General features: G+C 45.2%; 1 protein-coding gene across 1 annotated transcript in view; it reads right to left on the bottom strand.

Annotated features, from left to right (window-relative positions):
* Positions 1 to 11,670, bottom strand: part of FRMD4B (FERM domain containing 4B) — a 211,638-nt gene extending 199,968 nt beyond the window's left edge. Inside the window, exon 1 of the mRNA XM_044301976.1 lies at positions 11,467 to 11,670. The gene's annotated coding sequence lies outside the window, so the exon portion shown is untranslated. The remainder of the gene's footprint in view (positions 1 to 11,466) is intronic.
* Between the last annotated feature and the right edge of the window lie 495 nt (positions 11,671 to 12,165).

The following is a 12,165-nucleotide window of genomic DNA, read 5'->3' as shown; positions in this document are numbered from 1 at the left end:
GACATAGCGTGAAACTTTCACAGACTCAAAGAGCAGTCAAGGTCCAACCTGATTGTGCCTTTAGAGGGACGCAAAGTTTTCTTGCAAGATCATTGACAATGTGAAATTACTTGAGGTCATGGAAGCAAACAAGAAGAAAAATGAGAACGTTATGACTGAAATGGAATATTGATTCGTCTCAGACACTTGTAATTATGTAATGCTTCAGATGAAATATGACCCAAAGTCTATGGCCGGGACTCCTGCATCACATGCCGACAATCAATTTCTGCATTTTTTTAATTAGAAAGGAAATACTCTTCTGGACCCTGGAAGATGTGTAGACCCTTCTATAATGACCAATTAATTTTGTCCTTTAGAACCAGAAGAAATTTGCAGGTACCTAGTTTTGGAATACATATAAAAGGGAATGTCCCCTGAGAAAGGATACCACCCCAGAAAGGACACAACTGAAGAAATTCTAGCAGAGCAATTGGATTAATTAATGGGCAGATCTCTAGAACCATGTGAGGTACAGGGCTGGATCTAGCTTTGTTAAAAAGAGATTGCCATTTACCTTTATGATGTCCGATTTCTAATTGATGTCCGATTTCTCATCACGCTGTTTTATACTTACCTGCTCCCGGCGCGCTGTCCACTTCCTGGTTTCGGCAGGGGGCGGGCTCCATCTTGATTGAAGTCTTCTCCCGGCTGGGCCACGCGCTGGACTGAACGCGCACGCTGCCGCGCATGCGCCCTGGTGACTTCCTCCTGGCAAGTATACTATACTGGCCAGGAAGAAATCACCATAGCGCATGCGCGGCCTCGGCGTGCGCTTTCGGGACTGCGTGCGGCCGGCCGGGAGAAAAAAAGAAGTCGTGTGCGCAAGTGCGGCCACCGCGACTCCGGAGAAGAGCGGTGGCCGTAACCAGGGGAGACGGAAGACAACAGTCAGGTAAGTATATGTTCATTTTCTTCTAAGGAGTGGGAATTAGTTAATTAAATATATTTAGAAAAATGATCACTGTCAAATCATTACCAGATTTAACAGTGATCATTAAGATGGGAATACCCCTTTAATCATGTCACAACTCCTTTAACATGACACATATTAATGTTTTCTGGGGGTAATGCAAAAAATAAAGAAAAAAAAATTGCAATTTTGCCATTGTTTTATTTCAATAGATGACTCACTGGGGGGAGATTTATCCAGACCGGCACTTTCTGCGCTGGTCTTGATATCTCCTGTGCTGCCGGAGGAAGCGCCTAAACAAAAATCTACCACAGCTTAGAGCTCCCATACATTTCTGGCTTCATTTGCACCAGAAAACTGGTGTAAATGAAGATAAATGTGTCCGGTCTGGCCACGCCCCTTCCCACACTTGCCACGCTCCTTTAAGGAAAGTGGCCACGACAGCGTAAAAACCGAGAGATGCGTCAAATTTTTAAAAAGTCACAAACACTTAGGGGGAGATTTACTTGCACCAGTTCTACTTAACACCAGTTTGATAAATCTCCCCCATAGTTTGCACTTTTTTAATGCCACTTTTCAGGAACAAGGAAGATGATAAATTTCCCCTATTATATTTATTCTACAGTTAGTTGAAATTACTGGAATACCAAACGTGTGCTTTATATTTAATGTTGTAAAATTTTTACTTAACAGCTGTTTTGTGAAAATTGTGTTTATTCAGTCATTTAACTTTTTTTTACATTTAATCCTTTAACTATAATGTGTACCTCAGGCATTTTGATAGGACAACCATGCGGGATAGTTGCCAACAGTCCCAAAATTGGCCAAATTTGTCCATAAAGGCCAAAAATGGGCACGGCGTATGTAAACCCCACCTGGAAGTGGGTGTTTTTGAAGCAAAGCTGTGGGTGGGGCTAATTTACCAACATAAGCATAAGCCCCACCCATTTGGGACCACAAAAAATTATCAGGGACTGTCCAAGAAAACGAAGGACAGTCCCTTCCAATTCAGGACTTCTGGAAACTATGCGAATAATCAATGCATTAATCATTTGTCCTCCATTCAAAATGAGCACCAATGGACTTCTATATTGTAGATCGGTCCTTGTCGGGGGCAGGGCTGAAACTACCACATGTGAAGACCCTTAGGCCCACTCTGTTATATAAAATTATCAGCCCTGGAGAATAAGATGCCAGGGTTGATGGGCAGAGAACAAAGAAAGCCTCCCCCCTTTGCTTTCTCTCTATAGGTGCCATAGTGGAAAATCCTACAGACACCAAAGCGATGTTCACCGGCACATTCGGGCAAAAACTGCCCTTATTGCCCATAGCAACCAATCACAGCGCAGCTCTCATGTTTGCAGATTAGCTTAAGGGATGAAAGCTGAGCTCTGATTGGTTGCTATGGGCAACAAGACCACTGAGATAAATGAGGCCTACATAGTGTAAAAGCCTCAGATTCTTGGAGGAGTAATATAAATGGTGTTTATAGAGAATCAGCTGAGAGATGTTATGCACTCCCAGGGCCTCATTCTTGCAAGTGAGGTCATTAGGGATGGATTTTTAATGGCTTCACAGAAATATAATGAAAATATGAGTCAGCCATCGATTCAGCGGCTTAGATATGTGATTTATCTGATTAAAGCCAGATTATGAGTTCACCTAATAACATTTGGTGCTGTGAGAAAAATGAGGAGTGATAGGTGACGGGTCGAGTTATTACACATGAAAAAGTCATACATTAACACAGTATAAATGGATTTTATGGGCTAAAAGGGAGTGTCCAGGATTCGCTCAACATGGCCGCCTTCTTCGTAAAACAGTGTCACACCAATACATCGGTTGTTGCCTGGCATTGACGTGAATGGGTCTAGGGCTGGGCTCAAATCACATTTTTGTCTTATGTTTAACATACACAAAAAACATATATTGTATGTTAAATGGATGCCTCCGACAGATATCATACAGTGGCATCCGTCACCATAGAGTTCTGCATCGGGTGATGACACACTTAGGAGTTTTTCATCAGATCTCAGATAAGACTCCCAATCTCACTCAGACCCCAAACTTCATCAGACCTCAGATCAGAGCCAACATCTTCAGCAAACTCCCAAATCCAACCTCTAATCTTCATCAGATCCCCCATCCTCATCAGACCACAAATCAGACCCTCATCACAGCTCAGACCCTAATCTTCATCAGACCCCCAATCCTCATCAGACCTCAGATCATACTCCCAATCTATATCACACGTCAGATCAGACCCCCAGTCTTCATCAGATCCCCAATCCTCATCAGAACTCAGATCAGTTATAAAATAAATAAATGAACTTCCCTCTCCTGCTCCGGACGGCGCCACCACTCCAGACATCCAGCTCGCTCTTCTTGCACTCACCACTCCCTGGTCTGCTGTCGGCGCCTCTCTGCGCTTTGATCTGACGTTGCACAGAATAAGGTCATAGTGCGCTACGTCCTGACCTTCTAAGCAGTCAGGACACAGCGCAGTGCTGCGCCCAGAGAAGACCGGGGAGCAGTGAGTACAGCCAGCATTAGGAAAGCTATATTCACTGATCCCCAGTCCTATTGTGTAGTAATGAGTGGTATGTTGTGCAGGCTCAGGATTCACTGGAGTCACAACCTAATATGTCAAGTTTTGAAAAGAGACACCCTTAAAGGGAACCTGTCACCCAAAAATCGCCTATTAAGCTGTTTACAGTACCTTATAGTGCTGTATAGTCGTTTCCTGATGCACTTTTTGTTAGTTTTGCAGCATGTATGCTCAGTCAGAAATCAATGTTATATTCAGCTGCTGCCCCGTGCTTCAAGTCAGGCTTGAAGTCACGGGGGCAGCGGCCTCGGCGTCTTACATGGCCCTCTCCCCGCCCCCTGCCTCTGTGACTGACAGCCGAAATCCGATTCCGGGACCGCGCTCAACGGCCGCATGCGCAGTAAAGGGCGGCAGGAGCGCGGTCCCGGCTGCCGCGCGTACTACGCGCCGTCTTACTTTCGCCGCACTGCGCATGCGCCCAACATCCTGTATCAAACGCGCCGGCGCCCAGATGCCGGGCGCGGGCGCGTTTGATACAGGATGTCGGGCGCATGCGCAGTGCGGCGAAAGTAAGACGGCGCGTAGTACGCGCGGCAGCCGGGACCGCGCTCCTGCCGCCCTTTACTGCGCATGCGGCCGTTGAGCGCGGTCCCGGAATCGGATTTCGGCTGTCAGTCACAGAGGCAGGGGGCGGGGAGAGGGCCATGTAAGACGCCGAGGCCGCTGCCCCCGTGACTTCAAGCCTGACTTGAAGCACGGGGCAGCAGCTGAATATAACATCGATTTCTGACTGAGCATACATGCTGCAAAACTAACAAAAAGTGCATCAGGAAACGACTATACAGCACTATAAGGTACTGTAAACAGCTTAATAGGCGATTTTTGGGTGACAGGTTCCCTTTAAAGACGTTGACCATGATTTTGATATTGAAGGCCTATTCTTAGGATAAGCTATTAATATCAGATCTGTGGCGGGTCCGACACCCCGTTGTTGGAGCTCCAATGTCAGAAGTAGCGGCGATAGCTGCAACGCTGCTCCAATACACTTCAATGTGGTGTCGGAACCCCATCGATCCAATCTGATATTGATAACCTGTCCTGAGCATAGGCCAGGGATGGCCAACCTTAGGCTCTCCAGATGTTTCAAAACTACAACTCCCAGCATGCCCAGACTGCCAACGGCTATCAGCCTACAGCAGGGCATGGTGGGAATTGTAGTTTTACAACAGCTGGAGAGCCTCAGGTTGGCCATGCCTGGCATAGGCCATCAATATCAAAATCATGGATGACTGCTTTAAAGTAGAATTCTAATTTTTGAGTGTAATTTGGGTTTATAAAGACAGGGGGCAAAGTCAGGGTGGCTGGTACGGTTTGCGCCCGGTAGTGGTCACTGGCGTCGGTGTGTTTGCAGCCATAAGTGTCCACATAGTACGCAGTGACAGTACAGACACATATGTATAGAAGGTAAGTTGGTAACTTTGTCACCAGTCACAGAATTCATGGTAAAGTGATCTCTCAGTTTACAGTTTTAGTTGCTCACAGTAAAAAGCTGAAGTTCTGTGCACTTATCGCTGTAGAGCAGCTATTTTAATCTTTCCTTGCGTGGCAGACATCGGAAAATGTACGCTCTCCGAACCAGTAAAGGTGCTAATTAAATCTCACTGTGTTTTTGTCGTGTAAAACGTTGCTGCAGTCTGGACCCAAGATATTTATAATGCAGTATGTCACGAACTGTGCAGAACAAAAAAATATACGAATGTGCCCTTGATGCCTGTATCAACCAATCGGAATTCTCCTTTTTTTCTCAAAAGTTCCCTTCCGAATTCCAGGTGAACACTGGATACCTTTGAAACTGGTTGCGTCTAAGTAAGTTAGACTGTGAGCCCTACGGAGGACATGGACCTTGTACACTGCCACATAATATGTTCGTGCTACATTAGCAAAGGGATATACATAAAATAAATAAACAGAACACAGGAAAATAAAACATGGGCTGTGATTGGAGGATGGGAACCCCTCCAATTACCAAAGCAAAGATTGTCTCCTGCTCTGAAGGACTTAACGTGACCATGCATTACATGGTCGCCCATTCATTTGAACGCTGCAGGAGCTTCCCTGGCGATGACAGTCAAGAGTAAAACCCATAGAGATCAGTTGATGACAGGGTGGCATCATTCTTAAAGGGGTATTCCAGTTGCTTGATGTTATCCCCTATCAACAGGATGGGGGATAACGATTAGATTGGTGGGGGTCTTAACACTGGGTAATGGGGGCCGCGTACCCCTGCACCGCCTCTTAAATGATCAGCGCGGCTAGACCCACATGCGTGTAGCTGCTCCATTTATACGGGAGTTCTGGATATAGCCAAGTACTATCACCGGTATTCCCATAGAAATGAAAGGAATGACTAGATGCTCTGTGCAGGAGGGCTGCTGGGGACACAGGGGCCCCCGTTCTTGTGATTTGTGGGGGTCCCAGTGGTAGGACCGCCACTGATCTAATAGTTATCCCCTATGGATAGGCGATAACTTCAAACAACCGGATACCCCTTTAAGGCGTCCATACACATTTGACAAAAGTTGGCCTCTGATGGCAGATGTGGGTGGAAAGAAGCATCAGGCTATTCGATTTCCACATGCCCAATACTAATGTTCGGGGAGATAAGCTGCAGAAGTGTCTGGCAGCAGCTCACTCCTCTCTCCCCATTCAGAACACGTGCATGCTCAGCCGAGCCCATATGTGCCCGCATTGCTGAGAAAAATTATGTTTTTATATATGCAAATGAGCCTCTAGGAGCAACGGGGGCGTTGCCATTACACCTAGAGGCTCAGCTCTCTGTGCAACTGCCACGCCCACTGTACTTTGATTGACAGGGCCAGGTGTGATGACCTTTTCACTGCCTGGCCTTGTCAATCATATGAACATGGGACCAACACAGATGCCTTCAGCTGCCAAGCGCACATGTAACAATTTCATAGGTACAAATGTGATGACAGTTGCCCTTTAAGGAGTCGAACAGCGAACACCGCTTATAACTATTGTGTTGCTTTGCACAAATGTTTTCTATATGCTCCAGTTAAAAAAACAAAATAAAAAAACTCGTGCACCAAAATAGTTACAAAGGGAAGCGCTTCCTGTATGTTGCCTTTGCTCACAATAACCTAAGTGCTGTCTCCTACTCTGTCATTACGCATAGGAAGAGCCTTTGTGCAGCTGCCAGCGAGTCTTAAATAAACATGTCTTTGCTCTTGCACAATTAACTTCCAGCCGCTAACCGGAGAGCAGAACGAAACCGCAGCGTCACATGTGATAACGCCGTTTTCTTTATTAGATGTGAATATTAGCTATTTCCATTGCCCCGTACCAGCGAACAGACGGAGGCTCGAATATAAGTCCCGCTGTTTACATTAACAGGTCTATGAAGACAAATCTCTTGATTAATGCATGTAGACAATCATCATGAATAAGTCATTGCTCGCCCCCGACCTGGGAATACAAAACACTCCTTCACTTCCCAAAGCTTCCCCGTTGGGTGGGTCGGGTGCTTTATCCTGGGGAAGGCCAATGGAGCTTTCAGCACCTGCTCAGCAGAAAGCTTTTAGCACCACATTGATTTGGACTCTTAAAATGAAGATGGCAGAAGATGAGAATAGGCTTCTGGGCAGTGCCCGCTACATGGCCGACCCTTTCAAGTTAATACCTCACCCACTGGCCATTTTTGGACAAGGCGAAAGCTACCACAAGCCTACAGTCTGTTTCTCACTTGTTTGATCTCATAAGAGCAAGGAGTGGCCTATTGTATGTGCTAATTGTTCCTTGGGACTGTAGTAGGAAAGTACTTCTAATTGCCAGAACTTCAGCTTGCATCTTTCTCAGGAGACCCTTACACACATTAGGTAGCCGTCCAACCCTGCAGAAATTTGCAGGTTCGGCAAATGATAATCTAAGGCTACTTTCCCATCTGCGCTTTTGCCGGATCCGTCATGGATCAGCATAAAATACTTCCGTTAAGATAATACAACCGTCTGCATCCGTTATGAACAAATCCGATTGGATTATCTCTAAAATGACCATGATGGATCCGGCACTAAAAACATCCATTTTCTTTTGTATCCGAGAAAACGGGTCCGGCACCGTTGACTTACATTGTGTTTCATGCTGGATCCATCTTGCTCCAAATCCCATAACGAACTCAAAAACTTGCAGCGTTATTCTGTCCGACATTGGAACACAACCAAACAGAACGGAAAGCATTCTGGCGCACCATTGATTGAATTGAATGGGGACAAAACTGAAGCGTTTTTCTTCCTATGACGGATCTCAATACCAGGAAGGAAAAACACTGATGTGAAAGTAGCCTAATGTGTATGGTTCATAAGACATAAAGGGGTTAGCCCATGTCAGACATTGATGGGATATCGCTAGGAGGTCCTACCTCCTATCTCCAGGACGGGGCCCCCCAAAGTGAAGGAGAACACACTGTGCAAGAGCTGTCACCCTCCATTCACTGCTATGGGAGTTCCAAAAATAGCCAAGCATTGGATCAGCTGTTTCTGGCAGTTCCATAGCAGTGAATGCAGAGCATGCCATGCACCCACACGGTATGCTCTCCTTTGGGGACCCTATTCTGGAGATAGGAGGGGGTCCCAGTGGTGGGACCTGCACCTTTCTGACATTGATGGTATATCCTACCAATGTCTGAGATGGGCCAATCCCCAGAAAGAACCATACATATTAGATTATCGTGCCAGGTTGGATGACTACCTAATGTGTATAGGGGCCTCCTGAGAAAGATTGTGCAAGTTGAAGTTCAACAACCTTTTGTCCTGGCGGGAGATAAGCTGGCACCAAAGTTATCTGGCCACCGCTTGCTCCTCTCTTACTATTGAAATCACATGCATGATCAGCCCGAGTCAGGAGGAATAGCCGTCAGACGAACAAGCATTTGGTCTACAGCTATTGAGCATGTATGGGCGGGCTCCTTAATTGTTCAGGTGGGCATAGACCTAAAGATGTTGTTTTCTTGTCCTCAAAAGAATTAGGCTTCACCACCAGAGCTGACCTCTCTCTCACAGTCTAAGAGCAAATGGAACCATAGACCAACAGAACTTTCCATCAGTTTATAGCAAGCTTATCATCATCATAGACACGTTTATCCATCTGATTAGTATTATTTTTTTGTATCTATGGTCACCATGAAGGGGCTTTTTGCTTGTACTCCTCCTCACACTGTGAGGTACCCCGGCTACTAGTAGACCAAGGTATCCAGCTGCTGGAACCACCTCTGTGCCACAGGGTATTACCAGAAAACTACTGATTCCAATCAGAAGTCATAGACCTCAAAAAACATTCTGGCTAAAAGGCAGTGTTTCTGTCCTACTTTCCATCTACTCGCCATGTCCTAATGGGGTATTTTAGAATTTTGTAAAGCAAACAATCTCTTGCCATAAACATTAGATTTTTGTTGGTGCATCTACAAGCGAATTATGGGGGGTCTCTACCAGAAAGATAACGTTTATGAGGCCTGGTAGACTCAAGGGCTGCCACTGGTGGAAACATGGATCTTGCAGGGTGAAATATTCCTCTCCGATCCTTTTCGTTCCACAGAGATAAGTGGTTCTTGGCTATCAGGTAGTGCTTACCTGGATTGGTTTGTGCATATTTTTTTATAGGGCCAAGCAGCTACTAGACACATCTGGTACTGGTACCTCTGGTCTACCTAAAAGACTCCAGGGGACCATCAGGAAGGTCCAACAGAGAGCGTATAAGGCTTTACCAACAATTTACCAATTTGTTATCCCATGAAGGGTCTGACCTCCAGGCCAGGACCACCATTGACCAACTCTGTTGTCATCAAGTTGGTTATGAAAACATCCAAGTGAGAGCTCAACGGACGTAATAGCTATTCGCTTGTTGATAAGGCGCAGGGAGAATGCTTTGGCTTCCCTTCCTTGGATTTGGCTAAAGGAAATTTCACATGATGCAACTTTCTAATATATTTACAACATAGTATGCAACATATGTAGACAAATCAGATAGCATATTGGGGAATTACAATACGAGCAATTCCCTTGCAAAGAACATTGCAAAGAAAGCATCTGAAACACAGCAGTTTTGACAGAACACCAGATCCGGAAGATCCAGCAGGTTGCTCTGTGCTGGGACAGCCTGCCGGATCTCCAAACGGAGATGTGAACAGGGACTAACAGAGCAAGGCAGTTGAGGGGAGCATAAATTCCCTGAAGCTTCCTTTTTGATGCCATCAGCAGAATTCAGGGTCTGTTCATTGCAGCCTGCAGCCTCCACTGTGGTGAAAAACATTACAAAAAGCCCTAAGCTCAAAGACTCCATGGTTCCCCAGCGCCATTACTATAGTCCTGGTAACAGAAATACAGTATATTAGGCAATTGCTGACATTGTAATTCCCGTATATTTTTTCAAAGCGGCTCCAAGGTGGAAAGATTGGTCCATTCCTACAAAATTGCTGCTGCAACTAGTAGATAATATGACCAATCTGATGGAGTACAAACTACTGCTCTATGTTATCGGCCAAGCCAGCAGATAATAGTAGGCTATCCATTAAGATGCAGTAAAAGGCCAGCACAGGCAGAGCTAAACAGGCGCGATACTACAAAACAATGCTTCTACCAGCCAACATCACACATTGCACAATCTGAATACTGCAGACAGAAAAAACGTAGGGCACAAGGCTGCCTGAACCGTACGACGAGCTGCACCGCCAATAGACGTTTAACCCATTGTAACCTGGGGTGACCTCATCTGCGCTGCAGTGCTCTATGACATCAAACCCTCACTCAATGCAATCAACAAATTAGAAAATCTATCACCAGAGAGTAGAGTCTCTCCCGGAAAGCGAGGGAGTGCAGAGCCTGTGAGCGTGTACCCCACTGTCCGCAGACAGAAGCCACTCGCAATCTCTAATTAAACCTACAAATCCATCACTATGGAAAAAGGCAAAAATAACACAGAAAGAGCGTGAGTGACAAAGACAACGAAGACAAAAAAACATGTGAAACCTCAAACTATCCCATATATACCGGTATATCATAAGCTTGACATTATCTGACATCTGACAGTCCATTATAGATCATAAGTCAATTTTCCTGCTGACAGCTATCTATGTATCTATCTATCTATCTATCTATCTATCTATCTATCTATCTATCTATATATTATCTATCTAATGTATATCTATGTATCTATTTATCCATCTATATATTATCTATCTAATGTATATCTTTGTATCTATCTGCTTTCTCACTCCAGATCGGTCGATCTATCTCTATGTATTTATCAATCTATCTCCTCTATTTCTTTCTTTCTACCTATATATCTATCTAATAGCTTTCTCGCTTCATGGCTAACATGTAAAATATATAACAATGAACATAAGTATATAAGCTTGATGCAAATGTCTGTAAAGCGCTGCAGAATATATATATAATATAAGTGCATAAAATAAATAAAGTAAATAATAAATAAACAAATACAATGCAATGTAATATATCATTATGTATTGTACTTAGGGAAGGGTCAGCACTAGAACATCTGAGTGTTTGTTACATTGTGTCTCTGGGTTAATTGATTCTCTCAGTCCATTGACAGCAGTTTAGTGATGAGGCAGGACAGGCTTACAATACAGCACAGAGTTCTGCCCTGTCATATATGAGAGAGGATGCTGTACACATGAAATGCCCCCCGGGCTTACTGGTTTCTAGACAATGGGCATCCCTTGAGAGTCCCTCTGTGACCCTGTGGCAGCCCCATGGTGCTGATAATACATGCATTGTCCTAAGCAGCCCCATCCATCATGCATAATGTAACTAAAGCAGAGGGTGAGGGCAATCAACAAGCAGCACATGCGATCAATAGATGCAGAATTTCCACATGTAATCTACTTGCTCACATGGTAATAGGATATTGTCCCTGAAAACCAGGACCCTACCTCTTTGTTGCTGAAGCAGCTCCTCTGTAGAGACTGGGGGTCCTTGCACTCACAGGCTCCCCTGGCTTGCAGCTACTCATGGGGTGCAGTCCAAGGTTGGGGTTAGGAGGTGCAGCTGCACAGGATGTATCCAGAGTACACTACACACAGAACAGTGAATGCACCACGCCTCTGTATCCAGCACTGGCTTATTATTCCCTCAATTGCTTGTCTGTCTCCACTACACAAAGCCACACCAGCCTCTCCTCCCCTCCTCAGCTGCTGCATGGAGAGACAGATCTGCCTGTCACACCACTGACTGCAATACAATCCCTGCCTGCCTGCATGTCACAGCTCAGGGGATGCCCCTACTGCTTGTAGGCACAGCCTCCACCCCTCCCAAACAGAGAACCCCCATCATTGATCCTCCTGGTTATCACTGCTGCAGGATCTATATATTTTAAGAGCAGGGGTGGAAATCACCACTGCAATAGCCAAATGCTCAGGGAACAGCTGTAGGTTTTGCAATGTGCATTCTGGACAGGATATTAAACCACATAGATACCGTACATGTATATCATTGTGGTTTATAACAATAAAAATATCTGTGTAAATGGTGCACTATGGGGGTCATTTATTATCCAGAAATACGCCAAGGCATAGAAAATGGTCTAAATGTAAGACAGCAAGGAAGCTGTCTTAGGGCTCTTTCACACCTGC

Source organism: Bufo gargarizans, chromosome 7 (assembly GCF_014858855.1).
Source record: "Bufo gargarizans isolate SCDJY-AF-19 chromosome 7, ASM1485885v1, whole genome shotgun sequence".
In the NCBI taxonomy this organism is placed as follows: Eukaryota; Metazoa; Chordata; class Amphibia; order Anura; family Bufonidae; genus Bufo; species Bufo gargarizans.
Note: the sequence above shows the minus strand (reverse complement) of the source record. Positions and strands in the feature narration are given on the sequence as shown.